Raw genomic sequence first — 25,733 nt, 5'->3', positions numbered from 1 at the left:
TCTGGAATCTGGTGGAACACTGTAAAATCCAATAGTGTACCTTACTTGTATATAATCAGTTATCTTTACTTAGTTGCTCTACTTACTAGGTTTTATCAAGTTACAGCTAATTTCAAGGCGAAAACAGTTTACTTGCTGCTTTGAGTAAGGCTTACTTAAAATATTCAAGTAGTCACAACAAAACCAATGACATGAATACACCAGTGAGAGGCAGCAGTGTGCTAATGTGTTGCTAATGTGCAACAAAACCACAGAAGAAGAAATTAGGACAGTTAGAGCATGCGCAACAAGCAATGTTTTGAATTTGTGCTGACATCGGTTGGCTCCAGCTAATTGGCGAAGAATTTGCTGAAACTGGGAAAAGAAGCAGAGACTGCTTGCATTTTTACCTCTGGACAAAGACACTAAGGTAAGTTATCAAAAAATAATTGTGTGTAAATGTGTCTTTTTCTCTGCTGCTAATTTTAACTGACTTAGCCCTATTTTGTGCATGGGCTGCATGTAAAGTAGACAAAAGACAAGTGATTCTGTTTACACTAGATGCTTTTTTACTGTCACAAATGTAAAACTTTGTAGTTAGTTTTCTGTTTTGCCCAGAGTTGATGCCGCAAACCCATGTTGATTTTAAGTTAATTTTTCAATTTACAATTTTATCATCATATATGTTTTAATACATCACAATTATTGCCACTGCATGATTAAACCTTTGTGGTTTAAATTAAATGAGCTCTTTGTCTCACAGTAATTGTTATTTCTACAGTAATACAGAGGAAATGCTGCTTTTGAATTGATTTTATGACTGTGGCCTCAAATAGATATGTATAGAAATGTGGACACTTACTTTCTTTCTTTCTTAATGTAACCCTTCTAAAACATGCAACTATCAAGGAATGAATGTGTCTGTAATCTAGAAGCCACAACACTAGTGTAACTTACTTTTATTTGTCATATTTAGGACAAGTGTTTGTGGCAACTGCCTTCTCTGAACAGCGGTCTCATCAGCACAGGCCTCAGTACACTGGAGGTGAGATATTTCAAGCTAATACACAGCAGTACAGCAGTTTTTTTACTCAGTAATCACTGTGCTACACTATTTACAATTTCATTAAAAAAAAGTCTTGCATATGCAGTATACCTCTAACCACTTTTTTTTTTTTTTTTTGCAGATTTAAGAGGACACTTCACACCCTACAACCCCTAAAATGTATGTTGCTACGTTAATTGTTTTCAAAATTTTTAAAATAAACAGTTAATGACCTCTTTATTGACACTTTGACAAAAACATTTGTACTGTAACACTTGAATGTCTTAAACTTTTTTTTTCTTTTTTTTTTTCTTCTAGAACCCAGATTTGACAGCACTGCACACCCATCTCGGGCCTTCCTGTTTCATTTTGCGATTACCCCAGATACTTCTACTACTAACCCGCTTTGTAAGTTCTAAAAAAAAAATAAAAAATACACCTTAAACAAACACTTAATTGTGGGAAAATGTAGTGTGTATTTGCTCTTATATTACTGAGATACTTCTATAAGATTATTGTTGATTATATACCTCGTTCACCCAAAAAAGAAAACTATGCCATTTAATCTCCCTCATGTCATTCCAAAATGAACAAAAGTCATGGGTGAGTAAATGATAACAAATTTAAATTTTTGGTGAACCAGGCAGGACAGATAACACTGACAAATAATCATCACATTGCCCTACTTAATATTTTATTGGTTTGTTTTTTATGCAGGTGTCTGATGTTGATGCAGTCTGGACACTAATATGTGTTGGATTGCTGACCATCATTGAAGACGATGTATTTCTCCAAATCTTCTCTGCCTTGACCCTGTGTCTTCTGCCATCATTGTTCAGGGTACACTGCAAAGAACAGTCTCTAGAATCTACATCAACTGTTTGCTTCTGGAATGTCATTTGGTACATTTGGATTACTGCTACATTTGGATTGACCTAATACCATGAAAAACACTTGGAGATTCATTCAAAGTGTGGTGCTTTATTTGGGACAAAACAAAACCCTGAAACTAAAGTGACTTTTTGAACTTTAATTATATAAACCATTGGCAACGTGTGCAGCCTACCCAGTGCCATACTTTAATTCATCCTCCTACTGCTACCTCCACTTCTTACACTAAGCATACCCTAAATCAGATTGTTGTTGGTTTGTGTAATACATTACCTTTAACTTTGAATTGTCACTGCCTTAAATTTATGTGTCATATGAATGGAACATTGTTTTCATTAATTTGTAATGGATTTTTTTAAGCACTTAAGTTACAAGACTAGTTAAATTAATAGTTACTATTACTACTTAAATTAATAGTTAGTAATGTAAGTGCTTAGTTGCATTTACTTGAACAGAAATCTAATTTATTGCTAAAACCATGCAAACCGATAGCTTTAAATAAACCAAGTAAGCATTACTCTAGCACCAGAGTAACGATAATCAGGTTTCTTAGAGGAGTTACCAGAGTTACCAGAACTTGCGTGTAAGTTTACAACACTAAATAAACCTTTGTAAGTACAAAATACTGTTCTTATTTCACTTTACTTGGTTTTTTCAAGGCAATCGGTTTGCATGCTTTTTTTAAGTAAGGTTTACTAATTAGAATTTACAGTGAAGATCATAGGATCTTCTGAGTTAATTTTTCAGCACTCTAAGCATGTGGTGCATCTGTCCACCACTTCCTCAATCTGTTTGTTCATTCCTGGTCAAAATAAAATATCCCTAGCTCTTTGCTTACAGTGTGTATACACTCTAACGTGTCTGGTCCAAGTGCATGTGGAATGATGATCTTCTCCCCTTTGACCAAAGTCCTTCAGTCTCTGAAATCTTTGTGATTCCACTTGACAAAGCTGGAGGAGCATTTCTTCCATGACAACTCTCGGGAAGATTTTATTATGTTAATGTATATGACAATGTTAATGTATTTGGTCTTGGCGGAATAGATCTGCTACGCTGCTGCTGAATTGCTGCTGCTGTTGGTTATTGCTGTAGGTGTAGATTATTGCTGCTGCTGCTGCTGCAAGCAAATACAGGAACTATAAGCCACCGCTGCTATGGAGTTAGAATTGTTGCATAATTCCAAATAAATACATTATGATCCACAAATAAATGTAAAGCGACTGACAAAAACAAAGCATATTTACAAAATAAATAGAATGAGATCCACAAATAAATCTTAGAGTTCCACAAACATGAATTATATTCACAAGTAAAAAAATTAGAATTGCAAATAAAAAACATACAAATATTTTTTTTATTTTACAAACACAACTTTGCCCGGCATTTATATGTGAACCGCGTACTGTGCATTTGTAGATCGCTGCGCGTATTTGTGGATAGCTCTCTGTGCATTTGTGGATCGCAGCGCATATTTGTGGATTGCTCTCTGTGCATTTGTAAATCGCTGCGCGTATTTGTGGATTTTGAAACATTTCAAGCGTCAAGACGCACACTGATCCACAAATGGATGGACTCCACCCACCTTCTACTTAAGCCAATCAGATACCGGCCACGTGGGTCTGACCAATCGTTGCATGTTCTTGCTCCAACCAATCACGTTTTGCCTTACAATCATGCGGGACCAGCCGTAATTCAGGACAATTAACCAGTCTTTTCAAAATGGACGACCAGGACAGTGGTACTCATCACAGCATTATTGTAATAATATCTAAAATAAAACAAGTAATGTTATGTGTAATGTAATCAGTGTTTCATGTATCACTGAGTCGATGCGTGTTTTGACCGTGAGTGTGTTTAGCAAACTGGTATTCTACGGTGACCGGGAGGGGAGGTCTTCGGTTCACTTAGTTTTGTCGTGGCCACGACATATAAACTCATGGGAACGTGATAATATAACACAGCCACGAGATATTAATTCGTGGGAACGTGATATTACATCGTGGCCACGAGAACGTTTTGTCGAGGTAATGACATACTTATGCCACGACTTCTTATGTTGAGGGAACGACATATTTTTCTCGTGGCCACGAGTTTACAATTCTAACTCCATACGCTGCTGCTGTTATATGAACATGACATGCTTAGTAATTAACGTTACTTCTCTCGCGAACAACCTGCGCATAGTTTTACGACTGTATATTTGATAGTTTTAGAAATGTAAGCTGACTAACGCAATAAAGCTCTAAAATATGACTGAGAATGTTTACTTATCTAGTTGAGTTTCAGAGGAACTCAAAGCGTGCTGCTGTGAAAGACTCAAGTAAATGCCGACCAGCCATTTAAAGGTAAAGGTTCAAACTCATTGGCTGCGTACGCGACGTGAACCAATCAGCTTGTGCCAAGTGGTATCCACAAGTTTCCGAGGGGCGCTACTGTAAAAAAGAACGTGGGTACAACTTCCGGTGAGGCGGCAGACGTAGTATACCAATGGTAATTGTGTGCTAATTAGCGAAGAGGCTAAGTGTTTTTTAGACCATTGTTTACTTTATGAGAGGTGCTATTACGTTCTTATATGCACAACATATGCTTTTCGAAATTGTGTTCCCACATCATTTGCAAGTTTGGATCGCTAAATCTTGAATGACTGTCAACTAGTGAAATGATATTTGAACCGAGACATCAGAGCTGGTCATGGTTAGCTGATATAGCTGATATAGCTGGTCATGGTTAGCTGATATAGCTGCGACATGAACCTTGAGTGTTGAGGCAGACAGGTGCCTGTCCAGGCCTTCTTGAAGGAAGGATAACACTGAATTGATGCCACAGCTCCGTGGGTCCTTCCCGTGAGAAGAACACCAGTTCACAAAGATGCGCCATTTTAGGTCATACAGCCGTCTGGTAGAGGGGGCTCTTGCCTGTAGGAGTGTGTTTACCACTGAAGGTGAAAGGTCTCTGAAGTCCTCCTGGTCGCGTCCAGGGACCAAAGGTGGAGGTTCCAAAGATCGGGGCGTGGGTGCCAAATTGTGCCCTTCCCCTGAGAAAGGAGGTCCTTCCTCAGAGGAATGCGCCAGGGAGGGGCTGATGCCAGGAGCACCAGGTCCGAGAACCAGGTTCTGTTGGGCCAGAAGGGGGCCACCAAGAGAATCTGTTCCTTGTCCTCCCTGACCTTGCACAAGGTTTGTGCGATGAGGCTCACTGGGGGAAACGCATACTTGAGCCGGCCCCTCGGCCAACTGTGTGCCAGTGCGTCTATACCGAGGGGGGCCTCGGTCAGACCGTACCACAGCTGGCAGTGGGTGGATTCCGGTGAGGCAAAGAGGTCTACCTGTGCCTGGCCGAATCGATCCCAAATCAGTTGGACCGACTGACTGGGGTGGAGTCTCCACTCGCCTCCGAGCGAAACTTGTCGTGACAGGGAATCGGCCACACGATTGGCTTCGCCCGGAATGTGAGTGGCTCGTAGAGACTTGAGTCTGTGTGTTGACTCCAGAGCAGCAGGTGGCGGGCTAGTTGTGACATGCGAAAGGAGCGTACACCGCCCTGGTGGTTGATGTAGGCCACAGTCGTAGTGTTGTCGGTTCTGACCAACACGTGCTTGCCCTGAATCATAGAACGGAACCTCCTCAGGGCGAGGAGCACTGCCAACAACTCCAGACAATTTATGTGCCAAAACAGTCGGGGGCCTGTCCAGACCCCGGAAGCTGCCTGCCCGTTGCAGGTGGCACCCCAGCCTGTCTTGGAAGCATCTGTGGTGACAATGATGCGTCTGGACACCTGTTCCAGTGGAACTCCTGACCGTAGGAACATAATGTCTGTCCAAGGGCTGAGTGTCTGGCGACACGACGGTGTGATGTTCACCCGAAATGTGCCTCGATGCCACGCCCACCTGGGGACTCGAGTATGAAGCCAGTGCTGCAGCGGTCTCATGTGCATCAACCCCAGTGGCGTGACCGCGGCTGAGGATGCCATGTGCCCTAGGAGCCTCTGAACCTGTTTTAGGGGGACCGCTGACCCGCACCTGAGTGTTGCCACACACCTCAGAACTGACTGTGCACGCTCCGGGGAGAGACGCGCAGACATACTGACCGAGTCCAGCTCTACACCGAGAAAAGAGATCCTCTGTGCCGGGGAGAGTTTGCTCTTTTCCCAGTTGACCCGAAGCCCCAACCGAGCCAAATGGTTGAGAACCATGTCCCTGTGTGCGCAAACCAAATCCCACGAGTGAGCCAGAATCAGCCAGTCGTCGAGATAATTGAGAATGCGTACGCCCATTTCCCTGAGGGGGGGAAAGGGCGGCCTCCGCTACCTTCGTAAAGACCCGGGGCGACAGGGAGAGGCCGAAGGGGAGAACCTTGTACTGATATGCCCGTCCTTCGAAGGCAAACCGCAAGAACGGCCTGTGTCTTGGGAGGATTGAGACATGAAAGTACGCGTCCTTCAGGTCTATGGCCACAAACCAATCTTGAATTCTGACACACGTGAGAATGTGCTTGAGGGTTAACATCTTGAACGGGAGCTTGAGCAGGGCCCGATTCAAGACCCTCAGATCCAAGATTGGTCTGAGACCGCCACCCTTCTTGGGTACAATGAAGTAGGGGCTGTAGAACCCTTTCTTCATTTCGGCTGAGGGGACAGTTTCTATCGCATCCTTCGCCAGAAGGACTGCGATTTCCGCCCGAAGAACCGCGGTGTTGGAGCCCTGAACCGACGTAGTGAGAACACCGCGGAACTTGGGTGGACGCCGTGCAAACTGGATGGCGTAGCCGAGCCGAATGGTCCTGAGGAGCCAGCGGGAAGGATTGGGGAGATTTAACCAATCCGAAAAATTCTCCGCTAAGGGTCTCAGAGGAGTTACATTCGGTGTACCAAGGGTGGGGGTACCGTCGCTGGAAAAACAGTGTGTGGCCGGAGGTAAGAAGCCCCGAACCACACTGGCTGTCTTGTCCAGGGAGTCCGAACCGTAGAGCTGTGCAGATGATCCACCCGAGAGGGGAGATCGTCTGGACGAGCTCGTTGTTTCAGAGCAGACGGGAGCACAGGTGTTGTGCGACCGTCTGATTCCGATAATGGAAGCAGCATCCGACCGTCGAGTAGAGGGTCGGAGGTGCTGCATATTGTGCCCAGAGAAGAAGGAAATAGCTCTTTTATTGACCATGTGGTGGCCGTCTGCCGTGCGGCAGACAGCCGGGTGGAAGCCGAATCCAGCGCTCGTCCCCTCGTCGAGTGCGGATCCGGACAGGTCAGAAGATCCTCCCTCCCTGGGCTGCCCGTCTCAGGAACGCTTTGAAGCCTGACGCGGGTTCTTAGTGGCCTGAGGACGGGCTGGCGGTGCCACCTTCCTACGAGTGCTGGACCGTTGGGCAGGACTGGCTACAGGACCGGCAGGTTGCGGGGCCTGAGCCGCCCTCGTAGGGGGTCTTCCTCGGCGGGGGCAGGCGGAGGTTGCTGCTTCGGCTGAGCTGGGCCCGCGCTCGCTGCACGCCGAGGCAGGATGTGTTTGATGGCCTCCGTCTGCTGCTTCACCGTGGAGAATTGCTGGGCAAATTCTTCCACGGTTTCGCCGAAGAGACCAGCCTGGGAAATGGGAGCGTCAAGAAAGCGTGCTTTCTCGGCATCTCGCATCTCGGCCAGGTTTAACCATAGGTGGCGCTCCTGGACCACCATAGTGGACATCGCCCTCCCCAGAGCCTGCGCCGTAACCTTCGTAGCCCGAAGAGCATAGTCGGTCGCAGAGCGCAGCTCGTGTAACAGCTCTGGGTCAGGAACACCCTCGTGCAGGTTTTTGAGAACCTTAGCCTGGTAGACCTGCAAAATCGCCATAGCGTGTAAGGCGGACGCAGCTTGCCCAGAGGCCGCATAAGCCTTCGCTACAAGCGCAGACGAAAACTTACAAGCCCTGGACGGGAGTCTCGGGCGGCCCCTCCAGGAGGCGGCGTTTTGCGGGCACAAGTGCATCGCAATCGCTCTCTCCACCTGGGGGACCTCCGTATACCCCCTCGCTGGACCGCCATCGAGGGTGGTGAGGGACGGGGAGATAGCGTGCCGTGAACGAGCCGACAGAGGGGCTTTCCACGACTTCGTTAACTCCTCATGCACTTCCGGGAAAAACGGGACCGGGGAGGAACGTGGCTTCGAGTCACGTGCACTGCCCAGGAACCAGTCATCCAGCCTTGAAGGCTCAGGGCTGGGCGGGGGGACCCACACAACCCCAATCTCCTTGGCTGCCCGTTTAAGTGCGGCGGCCATTTCGGCATCTGCCACAGACTGAGACCCTCCCGCCGGAGCGGTGAGTTCAGCCGTGACGTCAGCCTCTGACGGCTCTCCCTCCGATGCTACAGACCCTGCCTTTTCCTCAGCAGGAGCCCCGAACAAAAGATCCAGCCCATACTGAGACGAGCTTTCAAAATCGTCCTGAGACTCCATCGGTGGACACACAGGGTGAACGGTTTGCGGGGACATACCCGGCAAAACGTCGTCCCCCTGCCGCTCTTCTTCAACGCACATCGCTGCGGCCTCGTACCCGGAAGTAGAAGGACCGGAGCGGGAAGCAGTTGAATGGCGCCGCGGCTTCTTCGCAAAGAACGCGGCCCGTGAGCGGAGCGTGCCCAAGGGCATGTCTTCGCAGTTCTGACAACCTCCCTCAGCGAACGCTGCTTCAGCATGCTCACGCCCCAAGCACTGAACACAGCGATCGTGCCGATCGTTAGGGAAAGGTAAAATCCGCAACCAGTTGGACACGGACGGAAAGGCATAATGAAACACACAATCCGCCCGTGGAGCTCTTTTAGAGAAAATCTGCTCAATTAGAGGAAAATCTTCTCTTGAAGATCGCCGTCGACGCACCCAGGGGAACTCTCACAACACGAGCCGTGTCAGAGAGGGAGAGACCGCTGTCTGTGCCGTAGATCCAACGACGAGAGAGGTGAATGTTGCCGCTTCTCACAGAGAGACGCTGCATTCGGCTCCGAAGAACAGAACGAGTGAGCAGATGCACACGCTGCCCTATTTATACCCGGATGTCCGGGGCGTGGCCAGCTATGCAAATCTGCACACCCAATTTTCATTGGCCTTTCTCAAAACTGTCAGAGGTGTTTGGGCTCTCAAGGGATATTCGACCATTTAATGGCACTAGTGTTAAACAGTCAAAAATTCACAAACAAACACACACACGGTTACTTTTATTTGTGCATATAGACACAACTAAGAACTAGGCCTTTTTTTTCTTTACATCAGGCTGTCCTGATTTGACAATGTTTCTCAAAGAGGTAAGCTGTGGATATTACTCTTTTGCTATTCAGGTGTCAGTTAGCTTCCTGTCACACAGGGAGATTAGTCACAGCTGTGTGAATTTGTGCACACATATCCTCATCTAATAATTCAAACCTATATAGAATAAACTTGCTGGACAGGGCATCTGCTATGGGAATGTCTTTACCTGAATGATTTTTGTGTCATACCGCTGTAGCTGCAACATCATTATCTGACGACGTGGAAGCATGACTGCAACAGGTTTTCTCAGGATGGGTTCTAAAGGTTTGTGATCAGGTACAATAAAAACCTTTCCGCCATAGACATATGTATGGAAGCGTTTGCATCCAAACACCACAGCACACAGCTTTTTTTCAATTTGAGCGCAGCAATTTGGAAGCGCAAGCAATGAGTTTGCTGTCTTGGAGCACCACAGCACCTAAGCCACTTTTTGACACATCAACCTGCAGCCACAGCTCTTTGCTGTGGTCATAGTAATACAGAACAGGGCCAGGTTCTCATGTGATCAGTTCTTTCATCTCTTCCATCTCCTCAGTACTCGGTACTCAGTACTCATTTTTGAAAATACCACATTTAATAACATGTTTTTACTCCAAACTCACTTCATAATGTCAGTCAAGTGTTTGAAATAAATCCTTCAGTGAGCTTCTTACACAAAATAAGGCACACAACAAAATATTCTAAGCAGTGATAAAGGCTATGTCGATTATATACTTTATTATAATGAAAATTATAATAATTATAATAATAATAATAATTCCTCAAGCTAGCTAACCAGCTGAGCTGGCACGATGCTGCCTTAGGTGCGTGTTTTCAGCTGGGGTTGGATGAAGAGACAATCCGTTGCGAACGAACCCCCCTGGTCCAAGGCTCAATCTGCTTCCTCAGCCCGGGAACCGCCGGCCGCGGCTCGCTCAAAACCCCCAGAACCCGCGGCCCGCTCACGGACTCCAGCCACGGCCCCGTGCTCGAGTCGGCCTTCCATCGCCCCGCACTCAAATCGTCTGGAAGCCGCTCCGCGCTCGAGTAAGCCTTCAGCCGCCCCGCGCTCGAGTAAGCCTTCAGCCGCCCCGCGCTCGGGATTGACGGCGGATAAAATGGCAAGCCAAATATTCCATAAGGACACTATGAAACAATCTGGATTACTCTCTCCTTTGTCTCCGCTGGTCCCATCCAGCTTTCCCAAGTCTCCGCTGGTCCTGTCCAGCCCTTCTAAGTCTCCGCTGGTCCTGTCCAGCCCTTCTAAGTCTCTGCTGATCCCGTCCAGCCCTTCTAAGTCTCTGCTGGTCCCGTCCAGTCCTCCAGAGCCCGAGCGCCGTCCAGTTCCAGAGCGTCCTCCAGAGCCTGAGCGTCCTCCAGAGTGCCCTCCAGAGCCTGAGCGTCCTCTAGAGCGCCCTCGACAGCCTGAGCGACCTCCAGAGCACCCTTGAGAGCCTGAGCGTCCTCCCGAGCGCCCTCCTGAGCCGGCGGCTCCCGAGCACCCTCCTGAGCCTGAGCATCCTCCAGAGCGCCCTCCAGAGCCTGAGCGTCCTCCAGAGCACCCTCCAGAGCCTGAGTGTCCTCCAGAGCGCCCTCGAGAGTCTGAGTGTCCTCCAGAGCATCCTCGAGAGCCTGGGCATCCTCCTGAGCGCCCTCCTGAGCGCCCTCCTGAGCCGGCGCCTCCCGAACGCCCTCCTGAGCCGGCGCCTCCCGAGCGCCCTCTTGAGCCTTGCTCCGCCATGGCTCCCCGAGCTCCCTGACCCACCGTGGCTTCCAGGACTGTATGCTCCGCCATGGCTCCCTGAGCTCCCTGATCCGCCCTGGAGGCGTACCTCCTCTCCCTCCTGTGTCTGCCGTGCACAAGCCTCCAGGGCGCCCACCCCCCCTCCCCGGTGTATTTGTTACGGCACACGTCGCGCCTTATGGGAGGGGGAGTAATGTCACACTCCTGTGGACTGTTTCATTGTTTTTTCCCTGTGTATGCCCTTATTTGGTCTTTCCTGTTCCGTTTCTAATTATGAGGTCATTGTTTAATCATTCTCACCTGTCCTCGTCTGATTAGCCTGTGTATTTAAATTTGGTTCTGTTCCCCATTTGGTTGTCGGTTCTTAAAGTAATTTAACCTCTTTTTAATTGTGTTGCGTGTGGATTCCCTGCTGTTCCCGTTCGTTCCTGTTCCATTGTATGGATTATTTAAATAAACTCTATGTTACTAATCTCCTCGTCCCAACTCCTCATTCCCACACACGACGCCCTGTGACACCTATAGGGATTTCCTGGGTGTCCTCTTCGTCTGTTACGGATCTGGCCGGTGAGCTGCACCACCAGATGTCGCCCTCACTCTACTTACACACACAGTCTGTTGCATTCCACCCCGGACTTCATTACCCATCAGCCACCACTCGTGTCACCCGCGTCCAATCAGAGACTGTATAAAAGCCCCGGACCTTCCTAGTGCACTTCACGGATTGTTGTTATTGTTAGCGTTTCCTAGTTTCCTTGTATCCTAGTTCCCTGTGTTTACGTTCCTGCCTGGCCTTCTCGTTTACGTTTGTCTGCCGCCTACCTTTTCGGACACTCGCTTAGATTGTTGGATTATTCTCTTGGATTGCCCCGTTTCGGATACCGTTCGCCCCTGGTTTTACTCGCGCCTGTTTTACGGACTCCCACTGTGCTTAGCCTGCGTTGTTCCTGTTTGCTTGTTCGTCTGACCCTGCCTGCATTGACCATGTATCTGTCTCGTCCTATTAATAAAAGCGTGCATATGGATCCGCTCGCCTCTCGTCTCATTCACCCCGTTACAGAACAATCCGTCACAACAGGATCCAGCAGCTTCACCCCCGGACATTCAGAAGTTATGGACACAGACAGGATTTTATTCAGGATAAAACAAGGACCACGTTCTCTCGACCAGCACATCCGTGAGTTCCTATCTATCGCTAACCATTCCACCCTCCCGGACAGTTTCCACATGAAAGCACCCTCTGGCCTTCGGATGGAGATTTACTACTGATCACAGAACCGTGCTTGACTGACGAGATGTGCATAACTTATTGCAGGTTTTGGCTAATCGTGATTGCGTTATCATTGCGATCATTTATCGCAATTTATCGTGCAGCCCTAGCGCAAATAAAATTTCAAACCTTTATTTCTTTCAAGTGAAAGCTGTGGAAACCAGACCTTTAATTGTGGTTTTAAACTTTTTTTTTTTGGTCAGACCATAATAAACACTTCACATTTTTGAATTCTTGATGTTTTCCAATCATTTTTTCCTTGAGAAAATTAATATCTAATAGAAAAATTAATTTCTTAGTTTCTAATGAGTGATATTGTTTCAAATCGCTTAATCACAAAAAAACTGTAATTATATTTCATTACTACTTTAATACATTTACATTACAAATATGATAAAATTTGAAATGAATATCCTACACATTCTATGCCTGTGTGTTCTTTGTTAATTGCATCCATAAACAGTCAATAAACATCAATAAACAGTTTGTCTATGTGGCGTGAAATGTAAGATATTAACAGGATTCCATCCCCACACAGACAGATCACCAAAAACACAGACTTCAAGTCAAATCATTTATTGATGAAAGACAGAACAATAATCATAAAAATAATAAAATAAAGGAGCAATAACTTCAAGGTGACCCAAGGGCAAAATACTAAACCAAACAAGCTTAGAAAATAGAATATATAATTAACCTAAGCATTGAAACAATAAATGAAAGTGCTCAATTCAAAGCTGACACTTAGCACAGAATAGTTAAGGATCACAATTATAAATAGCAAGTCACTTCAAGTCACTGAACAGACAATCAGTATGACATCAAACACAAGATAGCTGATCCACAACTCCCAAATCTATATGAATTTCTTGGACACCAAGTTTTGCAAATTACCTTTGTTACAAGCACATACATAATATCACAACCTTTTAATGCAGACTGAAGCCCGAAATGGATTTATATTCTGTACTTTGAGAATGTGGCTATTCTTTAGCATTGTCATAACATAATAGCAACAAATTTAAATCAGGATTTAAACAAAGTGTTTAAGAGTTAACTTTATATACACAAAGACTTAGACTTCAGACTGAGCCTAAGACCTACTAATGGTTTGGGTGTAGTTCTGAATAGATGTTTGAAAGTATGCAGGAGTGTTTTTTTGTGGTTGGAAGATCATGATGTAAGATTTTGGAATGAAGTAACTGAAGAGAATTCCATTTATACTGGATATCTGGGCCATTGCATTCAAAATAACAATGTATTTGCTTTTGATCGTAAGATATGCTGTGAAATATGCAATCCAGGTAATATAGTACAAAATGAGACTAAATGTTATTGATTTGGCCTCATTGTAATTTTTCGGCAGATCTCTTCCCATATAGGAAAACAATAAACACAGGAAACCAAGAAACCAACTTATGAATGTAACTATGGTAAACGTTATAGTATTCCCCATTTCACAGATGAGCATAAGTTGGTCTTTATAAGTCCATGAGTCAGCAATGAGTTTGACAGGATTGACGGTCATCCATATAACACAAGAAATAAAATGAATGAAAGAAGCAAATGCAATGAAGAGCCACTGGCCATTGTGTTTTAACCCAAAGGCTGTGCACTTTAGGGAACTGAGCAGCCATTTTAAAAACACAAACAATTTGAAAGGAACGGACAGTCAAACAGGAAATACAAACAGTGAAGAAAAATGAAAATATGGCATTTCTTAGAAGGCAAAATACAAATGTGGGTTTTCCAAAGAAAAAGAACGCACTTATGCTAGACAAAATCAAACTGGTCAACATGAGGAAACACATGCTGCCACCAGCAGACTTTACCACCGGTGTGTCATAGTTGTAGGCAAAAATGCAAAGTATGACAATAAGGAGAATAATTAGGCATGCAGCAGAAACCATGACAATGATGGTGGGGATTTCTGCAAACTGAGGATAGACAACAGAGCGTGTCTTACATGTCGTGCTGCCCTCATCAGACCATTCACTCTCTGCACATGGATAACAGGTATAGGGATCCCCTGAAAATAAATAAATGTTTTGTAGTAGTACTTTTCCAAAATCCATAATAAAAGTAACTTGATGTGGGAAAATATTTTGTCTTCAAATTACACTTTAAATAGCACCATAACTACAGTAATGTATTATTATGGTTATAGAATGGACTGAAGAACCTTAAAGGGATAGTCCTTGGAGAAAGAACATAGAAAACATTTAAAAGAATGTTGGTAACCAAAAGTTTGACAAAAGTAAGTCAATAAGAATCCAAACACATGCAGGTTTGTAATGACATGAAGGGAAGTAAATGATGACAATTTTCATTTTTAGGTAGACTATCTCTATAACAAGTTGTCACCTTCTTAAGGTACTTACGAGAAAAATCCACATAGCTGTTGGGTGGACATTTTTTACAAGTAAAACAGCAACTATGAAAACCTTCAGGTTGCCTTGAATATCCTGCCTTACACTCAACAGAGCAGTTTGAGAAAGGAACCTTTAAGGAACAGGAAAATGTGTTATTAAAGTTTGTTCTTAATGTAAATTTGATGTTGCATCATGGAGCTGAAACTACAATGAATGCCAACAGTGTGACCGGTGTCTGTAGCATGTGTAACCACACAATAATATTAATTTATGAAAACAGTGTATTATGTCAAAAGTGTAGTCCCCATGAGTATAAAAGGATGCCTGTAATACACATCATTAGCTTGTTTTTATCTACAGGAGCTGTTTGTAGTTCATGTTTTTGAAGAATAGAGAATTCAAGCAAACAGTGTTCCAGAAAGTGTCTCTATGTTCTCATAACTTAGGCACCTGAGGACACCCAAGATCAGTGCATTGTTTGCTTGGGTGTGGAGCACATATATTTAGCATTCAAGGGTACTGGATGCCCTGACTGTGACCAGCTCACATTTAGGAAGCTCTACTCATGCCTGGCCCTCTTCTTGAGAGATGAGGGACAAGCATCTGTGCCCTGCAACTTAGGTCCCGCTGCTGAAGCAGCTCAGAGAGGGATCGCAGGTCAAATTGCCCAATAATTTTCAGAGAGAAGTTGTTCTTTTTTTAACCCTCGATTGCCAGCTAGAGCGATCAGAAAGCTCAGTCTCTGGCATATTCCAATCCAGCAAAGAGCATATTGCTGGCACCATCTAGCTCGCTTATTTCCCTTTCAACATTCCAATTATGTAAATGTGGAGGGATTATGTGAGAAGGGGTCTGCAAAGACAGACTCTGTTGAGGAGATGCTGTCTAGCTATCTATCACAGGGTGAGACATCCTTATTGAAGGTTCCAGTCTTGCTGTCCAATCTATTACAGACCACCTCCTGGTTGACTGGCAGGGTATATGTGGCAACGGGTCAGGCTGTGGGTGCCTTGAACATACCAAGGCTATACCAAGTCTATCTGCTGAGGATCAGGGGGCAAGGATTTTTCCCTGAACTGGCTGCAGATTTGCTGGCAATTATGGTAACGGAGAGGCAGTTGTGGCTGAACCTGGCAGACATCAAATAGAACAATTTCCTTCTTGATGCACCGGTCATGCCCTCTGACTTTCTGGCACTTCCTTTAAGGTGATTGCAGGAGAGTTTTTGAGAGGCAAGGGTGCAGTCAGGGGCATTTAGGCGGTATATCACTGTGCTAATCTGGTTCTAAACCCAAGACCTCCGACACCTCTAGCCAATCATAACATAACTGGAGACAGGGCCAGAATGCAAATATGGCCACTTGGGCTCCGCCTCCGAGTAGTAGGGGAGAGGTGACGCCAAGAAAAGGAGGCATGATCTCGATAAGACTATCGATGATGTTTGTTGAGTAAGGGTAAGGATTTATGCTTCCCTTTGAAGGAGAGGCAAAACATTGATATTTGTAGTATAAAGTGCTAATTACTGAGGATGTTAGTGCCTTGCATGCTCCCTTTTGTAGGCTGCTTAGGGTCTGAATAAAACAATGACTGGTGACCAGTACCTTCCTCCCCAACTAGTGTTGGTCTTGAAGAAGGAATGTAAGCTCCTCTTTGGTAGGGTGTTTCTATGGGTCTCTCCACATGATCAGTATGACAACTAACTAGCAGAGCTGGAACACCAAGGCTATACCTCCTTGTCATTATAGGACTTTATAGTTTAAACATGCATTTTATAGTTTAAAAAAAAAAAACACTTTTACTCAAGTTTTCTCCCTTTGTTAATCTAGGGTTGTTAAAATGGAGTCTAAAAATGGAGAAGCTCCCCTATGGGGTGGTAGTACTGAAGGTTGTGGTTGGAAAGGCTCTCTTCAGTAGACTGCCACCTAAGAGCCTTATCTCAATACTACACTCAAAAAAATATTTCAGCCCTTAACTTAATTCAATTACGTACAAAATTTCCATGCATTTAGATTACGTAGTTTTAATTTAAACAAATCAATTAAACTTAATGTGATTCAAATGCATCAGTCTTACGTAAATGAAACAGGTAAAGTTGATGTAATAGTTCCCAGTGTTAAACAAACCCTGCTCAGTGTTCATGTGTTTCCACACTACAGAGTGTTCAAGTAGCATTGACACAGTGTTGGAGTTAAGGAGATCATTATGTCATGATTGACCAATAATGATGAACACCTGTTGTTTACAAGCAGAATCATCGAAGGAAAGAGAAACACAAGAATCAGTCACAGCCAAAGATAAAATTAACTTAAATAACTGAAGACGTTAAATCTCTGATTAAACAACTCCACAAACAACATTACAGTTTGACTTGATTTCTGTCGTATATCCACAAATATTATTTGAGAAGGTCTAAACAGAGGTTTAGATGTTTTATTTTAAAAAATGTTTCATTTGACCTCACCATCATGACGAACAGGGTTTACTTTAGTTGGGCTCTTGACCCTTGACTTAGTATAGTTTTTTTTTTTTGTTCTTTGGTTGCTGTAATTGTGTTCGTAGAGCACATTTGTATAGCACAAAAAAAATGGTTCCTTATTAAGTGTTCTTGGTTAATTATTATTGATGTTGTAATCATTGTCAAGTGGCCTGATTTGCTGATATTGTTCAGTGGTTTACTTCTTAGTTTCATTATATTTACAGTAGTTGTATGAACTGTTACTATTACTACTTTAAGATCTGCAGTATTATTTAGACACACACAGACATCAAGAATCAGCATATGAATCTCAACAATGGTGACATTCAACAGCTGCATGCTGGGAGTCATGGGTGAGATTTGTACTCTGCTGCTACCCAGCATGCAGCTGTTGAATGTCACCATTGTTGAGATTCAAATGCTGATTCTTGATGTCTGTGTGTGTCAAACTGATGCTGTAGATTTCAAGATTTAGTGTATAAGATAAACATCCATAATAGTTCATACACCTGTTGTAAACATTATGAAAATAATAGACTAATTGCTGCATGAGATCAGTGCATCATGCCACTGGATGATAATGATTTAACAAAGAATAAAAATTAACCAAAAACACCTAATCAGGCTTCTTTTTGGCTTTTTTATTTTGTTAAACCTCTGTTTAGATGTTCTGAAATAATATTTATAGATATATGACAGAAATCAAGTCAATCTGTAATGTTGTTTGTGGAGTTGTTTAATCAGAGATTTAATGTCCTCATTTATTTAAGTTAATTTTATCTTTGGCTGTGGCTGATTCTTGTGTTTCTCTTTCCTTCGATGATTCTGCTTCTAAACAACAGGTGTTCATCATTATTGGTCAATCATGACATAATGATCTCCTTAACTCCAACACTGTGTCAATGCTACTTGAACACTCTGTAGTGTGGAAACACATGAACACTGAGCAGGGTTTGTTTAACACTGGGAACTATTACATCAACTTTACCTGTTTCATTTACGTAAGACTGATGCATTTGAATCACATTAAGTTTAATTGATTTGTTTAAATTAAAACTACGTAATCTAAATGCATGGAAATTTTGTACGTAATTGAATTAAGTTAAGGGCTGAAATATTTTTTTGAGTGTGTGTTCATTGACCTTGATTTGGAAAAAAATGTAAAACTGATTTAGAAAAGCTGTAAAGCTAAAATGTTTAAATAAAGTCTGAACAAATGACTTACAGAATTGTTATGCCAGGCCATGAGAGGTGCAGTCAGGGGCATTCAGGCAGTATATCACTGTGCCAATCTGGTTCTTAAACCTTAACCTCTGGCCAATCAAAGCATATCTGGAGACAGGGCCAGAATGCAAATATGGTCACTTGCACAGCCCTTCCGAGGAGTAGGGGACGGAGTAAAGGTAACGCCAAGAAAAGGAGGCAGTGATAATAGGTTGTATTAGGGTCTGGGTATTAGAGTACTGTGCAAAATGAATTATGCCCTGCTCTTATTTGCTGAGTAAGGGTAAGGGTTTATGCTTCCCTTTGGAGGTGAGGCAAAATATTGATAGTTGTATAAAGTGCTAAATACTGAGGTTTTTGGTGCCTTGCATGCTCCCTTTTGTAGGCTGCTTAGGGTCTGGATAAAACAATGACTGGTGACCAGTACTTTCCTCCCCAACTAGTGTTGGTCTTGAAGAAGCAGTGTAAGCTCCTTTTTGGTAGGGTGTTTCTATGGGTCTCTCCACACGATCAGTATGACAACTAACTAGCAGAACTGGACCACCAAGGGTATCCTTCCTTGTCATTGTAGCACTTTATAGTTTGAACATTGCATTTTATAGTTTAAAAAAAAACGCTTTTACTCAAGTCAGAGTATGGTTTTCTCCCCTTGTTAATCTAGGGTTGTTAAAATGGAGTCTAAAGAATGGAGAAGCTCCCCTATGGGGTGGTAGTACTGAAGGTTGTGGTTGGAAAGGCTCTCTTCAGTAGACTGCCCCCTAAGAGCCTTATCTCAATACTAGGGAGAAATGCCTGACATATGTTGACTATGTTGGGTATTTTCCCCTCAGATCTTAGCTCTAGGGACCATATAGGCATAATGTTTAAATAAAAGCTGAACAAATGACTTACTCCATTGTTATGCAGGCCATTTTTGACCTTGTTGATGGTAGGGTAATTTCAAATGTGTCAGGGATGCTTTTCAAACTGTGGAGGATTCACATCAGTGGCCACAGCACAACTGCAATATGACTCACATGGGATGCTCCCATGGTTGACACGCGTCTGACTCTGGCAGAGTATACCATACAGTCAGTTAATTCTATGCCCCTTATATATGTGCAAATTCACAGTTTAGTAAAGCACGTATTCCCAGCATGTCATAGTGGGCAATTCTTCTCCACAGTACTCACTGAAAAGGGGAATGAGTTGCTGTCTCATCACCATGCTTAGGGTTTGATTTAAAGTAACTTATGCTTCTACAAAAAAAAGATGTGTCATTGCAGGTGCCCTTTGGTATAAGGGCCATTCTGTTTGTGACATCTTGAACTGTCGTTGTCAGTGAATACTGGCATGTGCATCAGACACATGCTCAGTTTTTATACAGATGGAATCAAAATCATATGTGCTTTATGGGTTAGTATAGTATAGTAAGATAAAATTCTTTGTATTAGAACAATGATTTTTTAATGAATGAAAATGAATAGCCCAGAGAAACCCTGAGCGGAACAGAGAACCTTATTACTCAATTATAATTATACAATTATTTTTTCCCCCCTAAAAAAGTCTGTTCATTGACCTTGATTTGGAAAAAAATGTAAAACTGATTTAGAAAAACTGTAAAGCTAAATGTTTAAATAAAGTCTGAACAAATGACTTACAGAATTGTTGTGCCAGGGCATGAGAGAGTTGTTGATGGTAAGGGTAATTTCTGGATGTGTATCATATGTGCCCACAATCTCAAACTGTGGAGGGTTCACATCAGTGTGCCACAGCACAACTGCATAACTGATAGTTGGATCATAATTATCATCGAATTTCACCTGACGGCCACTGAGTGGAAAATCCAACTTCTTTATCTCTCCCAGAAGCTGTTGAAGGACAAATAATTTATAAATATATTACTATAACATTAATAAAATTAATGCTGCTTTTGTTTTACTCATTTTATAAAATTATTGCATAATAATTAAATGTTATAAGCTGCATTTGCTATATGATACACAATGTAGTACATTATGCTATTAAATTAAAATACAATATTATAATTTATTGAATTAAAACATTGTTACTACAGTAATGTAATTTAAAAGAAAAACTTTTAGAGATTCAGATAAATTCACTTACCATGTATGGCTTGGCTATTATGTTTTTGTGGCATTTATTCATGTCACATTGCAGAACTTTGTGTAACGCATGAGCTATGGTATATATGGCAGAATAGATGGCAAAGGAGAATGTGGGATTTTCATTTATAATCTCCTCTGCAGTCAACAGTGTGCAGTAATCACAAACTTGATTACATGTCTTACTCTTCCTTTGGACTTCATTTTGGCCAGCATCAGTTGTTTCTCTGGTTTTATAGACAAATTCATTAAATCCTGGCAATGACAACAGTCTCTCTGTAATGCCAATGACTGTGCCGATTTTTTCAATTCCTGGCTCTCTTGGAATCTGTTGATTCATAGCCCATGCTTGACTTGCAATCCATACTTTGCCTTGGATGTTATTCGCTATGGCTGCTTTGATAATTTTGCTTGCATATTGTGCCACTGCGAAAACAACAATGACATTGATGTTGAGCATATCAATCTTTTTAAGCGTTTGACTGTAGTTTGCATTTAGACTCAGACCCTCTTGATAGGCCAAACAAATGCCAGTATTGTTTATATACTTGTTAAACAGCTTCAGTCCAAGCACTATTTTACCTCAAAATTTTAACTTAATTTCTATTTTACCTTACTTTAAATTGATATTACAAAATTTTGTGCTAAACGTCTAAATGTCTGTTGTTTGTTGTTTTTATTGTTGTTGTTATTTCTGTTGTTGTTGTTATTATTATTATTATTACTATTATCATTATTATGCCTATCTGCTGCCGTGGTGGAGTCCAGAATCTCTTTGACGGTATAGATGGGTTCCTTATCCACACTCAGTACTGAGTACTGGGGGCCAGAGTCTGTGGAGAGATCAGAGACAGGTGGTTAGCGAGGTTTAAGAAGTGAAACGCGGAATGCAGGGTGAATTCTGTAGTGTGCAGGAAGTTCATAGGAAGTCCCTCGTGGAGACATGAAGGTTGTGATGAGCCTCGCCCCAAACCCTCTCGATCTCTAGGAAACAGCAGTTCACAGATAGTACCTTAGAAGGCTTGCAGAACCATGAAAAGAATGGTGGCTGTAATCTGAGTATGCACTGGAATGGAGTAAGACCAGCTGCAGACGGTTGGAATTCTGAGTATACTTGGCCCAGGTGTGATACCGGTTGCAGGAGTTCTGGTGGCCATGGCAGAAGGTCCTCAGGAAGCGGCTGATCTCCTGAATCTTACTTTCTCTCTGCCCATGGTATTTTGGTGGTAACCTGATGTTAGACTCACAGCCACACCTAGGAGAGATTAAAAAAATGTTTCCACATACGAGGGATAAATTATGGGCTACGGTCAGAAACTATGTCTTCAGGAAGACTGAAAATGGTGTCTCTTATCTGACACATTCAGTTTAGTTTATGGATCTCTCTCCTAACAAGCTGATGATCTGAATCAGTTGTGTTAAATAAGGAAGACACACAAAATGTGCAGAGCAGTGGGTCCCGAGGACTGGAGTTGAGAACCACTGCTTTAGAAAATATGGCCACAATTACCAGTATGCATGTAAATCCATTTGAAGGCAAATTTATGATGAAATCCACATTTAGGTGTGATCAGGGGTGTCGAGGAATGGGCACCAGAAAGAGCTTCCAGATAGATGATAGATGATACATGACAGGAAATTTTGGAGACAGCACACTCCTGACATTCCAGGAAGTACATTAGCGCTTGATGTTGTCAGCCTGCCAGGCCACCAGAAACATAATGAGAGGGTTTGTTTGGTCCCTGAGGGGCCAGTGCCCACAGAGGAATGTGAAGATTTAATTAGTTGAAGTCAGTGGGACCTAAGAAAATATGTTTGTCCTGGAGAACACCCTGGCTGAGCAGGATCTATGGTGGAGGCTTCAATGATTTGGTCTTTGAGACTTCACTGAATAGGGCTGACAGTTATGGAGAAGGGAAGCAGTGGTTCTGGCTGTTTATCATCGGGAGAATGAAGACGTACAGAGATTCTGCTTGATTCTTCTTACCAGTGTCTCCATATGGCATAACACAATATTCATAATGCCCTGATGGTGTGACGAAAGCCATTTTCCATTCGTTCTTCTCACATATCCGGATAAGGTTGTACATGCTTCAGAGGTCCAGCTTGGAGACAATGGTGGCACCATGGAGCTGTGGCTGCTGGGATGAGGGGAAGAAGACATCTGAGTTTGACAGTGGTGACTAATAATCAATAATCTGCTCTCTCTCAAGGTTCAGAAGCCGACTCTGTGGTTTATAAGGTTTGCTTCTGGGGGCAAAGTATACCAATATTGAGTTCTTCTCCACCTTAAAGGTGCATGTGGCACACCTTTGGATGGTCAGTCATTGAGAAGAAACCTGTTGTTTCCTCCGTGGTGCTTTGAAGCTGAGGCATGGGATTCGGTCGTGGTGTTGGACAAGCTTGTAAGCTATGTAAGGCTCCATTTGAGCCAACTGAAGAGGTTTCAGAGAAGTTCTTAAAACCTAAGACATTACTTTTCCTGGCAATATCATTTCATTTAATTTTGCTCACTCCTTACTTACGTAGTGCACTCAACTGCCATGCGCTATATTAGGATTAGTGAATGAGTGAACAAAATCAAGAAAATTATAATAATAAAGCTTCTCTTTACTTTGAATTGGGTGAATGCCTAAAACAACATGAGGCGGAACAAGATATTAGTAATGTTCGTATGTCTGTACCTCGGACATTGTTTAGCCCCCCTTCCATAATTCCACATAAAGATTCAAGTGTGAGTCAACCAGTAACAGCAGCCTATGTTCAGCCTTCTTTAGCAGCTGGGCCTTCAAGACTAGCTGTGATTGAAAGACCTTAATTTCCATGGTTCAAAAGTGATAATCCTCGAAAATTTGAAATGCTAAATATAGGATTAAAAAATATATTGCCTTCTGAAGAAATGGAATAATATTAATATAATTTCCTTTTGGATCATCTAAAGCTGGATGCTCCTCGGCACTTAGCTCTGGCATATGCCTCAGCCTTATACTACCGCACTAAAAGCCCTCCAAAAATATGGCCAGCCTCATTACTTATACCCCTTATCCACCAGCATGAAACGAGTGCTAGTTCAGAGCCAGTGCTATTGCTGGTTCAGAGTTGGTTTGACTGACGAGCCTTCTAAGAAGGCTTTCCATGGTTTGCCTTTCCACAGGCTATAGATACAACACGGAGCAGGTCTTACATCACTGAATACATCTCATCTTTCCTAGCAACACTAGCATGGCAGCGCCAAACACAAACACACCACACTTGCTCAAGATGCATCATGCCACACACACCGACCAGTGCATGACACCAAGCGCCGCAAGAACGATTAGAGAGACTCTTTAAGCTTTTGAATTGTTCTCCTGGTACTTCAGTGCCACACACTGCCCAGTCCGTCCAGCACTGGTACATTCAGAATAAGCCTACTATCAAAAATAACGGGCATTGCGTTACTACTGATGTTAATGGCTTTTGCGAACCTACATCAGCATCCAAACACGTTGTTGTCACGGATTGGCCAGGTTCTTCCACCACTCACACCCAGCGATCTCAATCACCGGAGTTCTAACTCACCACATCTAATCATCAGTCAGCCACTTAAGCACACACCACACTTCAGTCTCTGTCCGGGCTCATTGATACGAAGCGGTCTCATTGTGCCTGTCGTCAAGAAGTCACAAACTATACTTACCTACGAATACTTACCTGTCTCCCTTGTGTTCTAGTCCTGTCGTCCTTGTCTGTGCATGTGTGTTCGTTCAGCCATCAGATCCAGTCCAGTCATCCTGCAACAGAGGATCTAATATCTTCTTCTCATCATCATTCAAGTCAAGATCAAGTCCTACCAGATCCACTCTCCTCTGCCGAAACATCATCTGCTTCACGTTTGCTCTGCTGTTTAAAATAAACATCCCTTTACTGCACTAACCTGTCTTGCCCGTTTGGTTTTTACTTCTAGACCAGCAATGTTTCGGTGCTACTTATGAACCACTTTTCCTGGTTCAGAGCTGGTGCTTTGGGTGTCGAAAGACAATGAACCAATTTGAAATTAGCTCCAAACCAGCACTCAAAGTGCCTTGATGGAAAAGGGGCATTAGTGTTGTGGAAGATCGCTTTAATTCAGAACTTTCCTGTTATTCGTTCTGGAGATTCTGTTAGATTCATTCAGTTTGCGCTATGACTCCAATCTCTAGTGATCATGCTTGAACTATGGGGTCAGGATGAAGGAGCAAAGGTGCCTCTCATGTTCACCAGTTCTTAAGTAAGCTTCCAGCACATCACATTTCCAGTTTTGCTAGATATGCATGAACTGTTCAACCAGTTTTCCCTTATAATTTGGCAGATTTTGGTAAATGGTTAGACGATGAAGAAGAATGTCAAAGTGCAGTTGCTCAAGTATCTGACCAGTCAAAAGGGCAACAGAGTTTAAAGGAAGGAACAAAGGGAAACTTACAAAGCCTCTATTTTCTACAGCTACCTTCCTGCAGGGTGTAAATCTAGAGGAAATTTGTAACCCGCAGGGAAGAATGATTCAGCCTAACAGTTCATATAGCCAACAAGTTCTCAATTCTGAACACATTGCCATTCTCTTTGGAATCGATTCTGAACTTAGATTTTAACAACAGATGGCGCTCTAATCTAGTTTTTATCCGCACACTCAAATGCTCATGAAGAAGAGTGCTGAAGAAAACTTGTGTGTTCGGCTGAGTCATGTAATTTCACCTTGTTTAATTCGGTTTCAACCTTTTCAAATTGTATAAATTATTATTTTAGGTTCAAGTGCATGTAAAGATTTGGAAACAAGCAGAGCACAGCTGTTTCTAAAGCAAGCAGTGCCATCTGCTGTTCAAAACTAAGCTCAGAATCGATTTGAGAAAGAATCGCGATGTGTTCGGAAATCTCGAAATTGATGATTCACACATTCACACAGGTTGCAGAAAGAGAGAAAGTGAGGAAAGAATTAGTATAGGAGAGTGAAATATGAAATCCGAAGTTTATAGCAATATATGAAATTGCTTAGACCTGAACAACCATCAATCATCTAATTAACCCTTGCCTTAAGTTTCTCAATAGGGCTTTATATTAAACTTTATATTAAATGCACCAGTTCAGCTCGAATCTAGAGGTTGTACTTGCGTTGCCTTGTGGAGCCGGCGTCAGCTTCTGTCTTTTAACGAAGTCCTCTATGTGTGTCTTGTCACCCTACTTTTTCGTGCCAGTTTTAGCACAACTTTTATTTGAGGGGGATTTCTTCCTGCCTCGCCAATCTCTGGCTACAACCATGTACTAGCTCCTTGTACAGGGAGGTTCAAATACTGAGCGTTGCTACTCAAGCTCCCCTGTCCCGGAACCGAGACCGGTGGCACTCTAAGCCGGGGGCTTCTAAGGCTA

At 43.2% G+C, this 25,733-nt stretch overlaps 1 long non-coding RNA gene and 1 pseudogene across 2 annotated transcripts; one reads left to right on the top strand and one right to left on the bottom strand.

The window, feature by feature from the left end:
• Positions 1–209: 209 nt before the first annotated feature.
• LOC127170098 (uncharacterized) lies at positions 210–2,339 on the top strand. 2 transcript variants are annotated; one of them, XR_007828311.1, is made up of 5 exons: positions 210–409; positions 956–1,024; positions 1,167–1,204; positions 1,343–1,432; positions 1,742–2,339. It is a non-coding gene; the product is annotated as an uncharacterized LOC127170098 (long non-coding RNA). The 2 variants fall into 2 exon arrangements; XR_007828312.1 differs by lacking the exon at positions 1,167–1,204.
• Positions 2,340–13,270: 10,931 nt separating this feature from the next.
• Positions 13,271–22,444, bottom strand: LOC127169866 (taste receptor type 1 member 1-like; annotated as a pseudogene).
• Between the last annotated feature and the right edge of the window lie 3,289 nt (positions 22,445–25,733).

The sequence above is a fragment of the Labeo rohita genome, chromosome 8 (assembly GCF_022985175.1).
Source record: "Labeo rohita strain BAU-BD-2019 chromosome 8, IGBB_LRoh.1.0, whole genome shotgun sequence".
Classification (NCBI taxonomy): Eukaryota; Metazoa; Chordata; class Actinopteri; order Cypriniformes; family Cyprinidae; genus Labeo; species Labeo rohita.
This window is presented reverse-complemented; position numbering and strand designations above follow the sequence as displayed.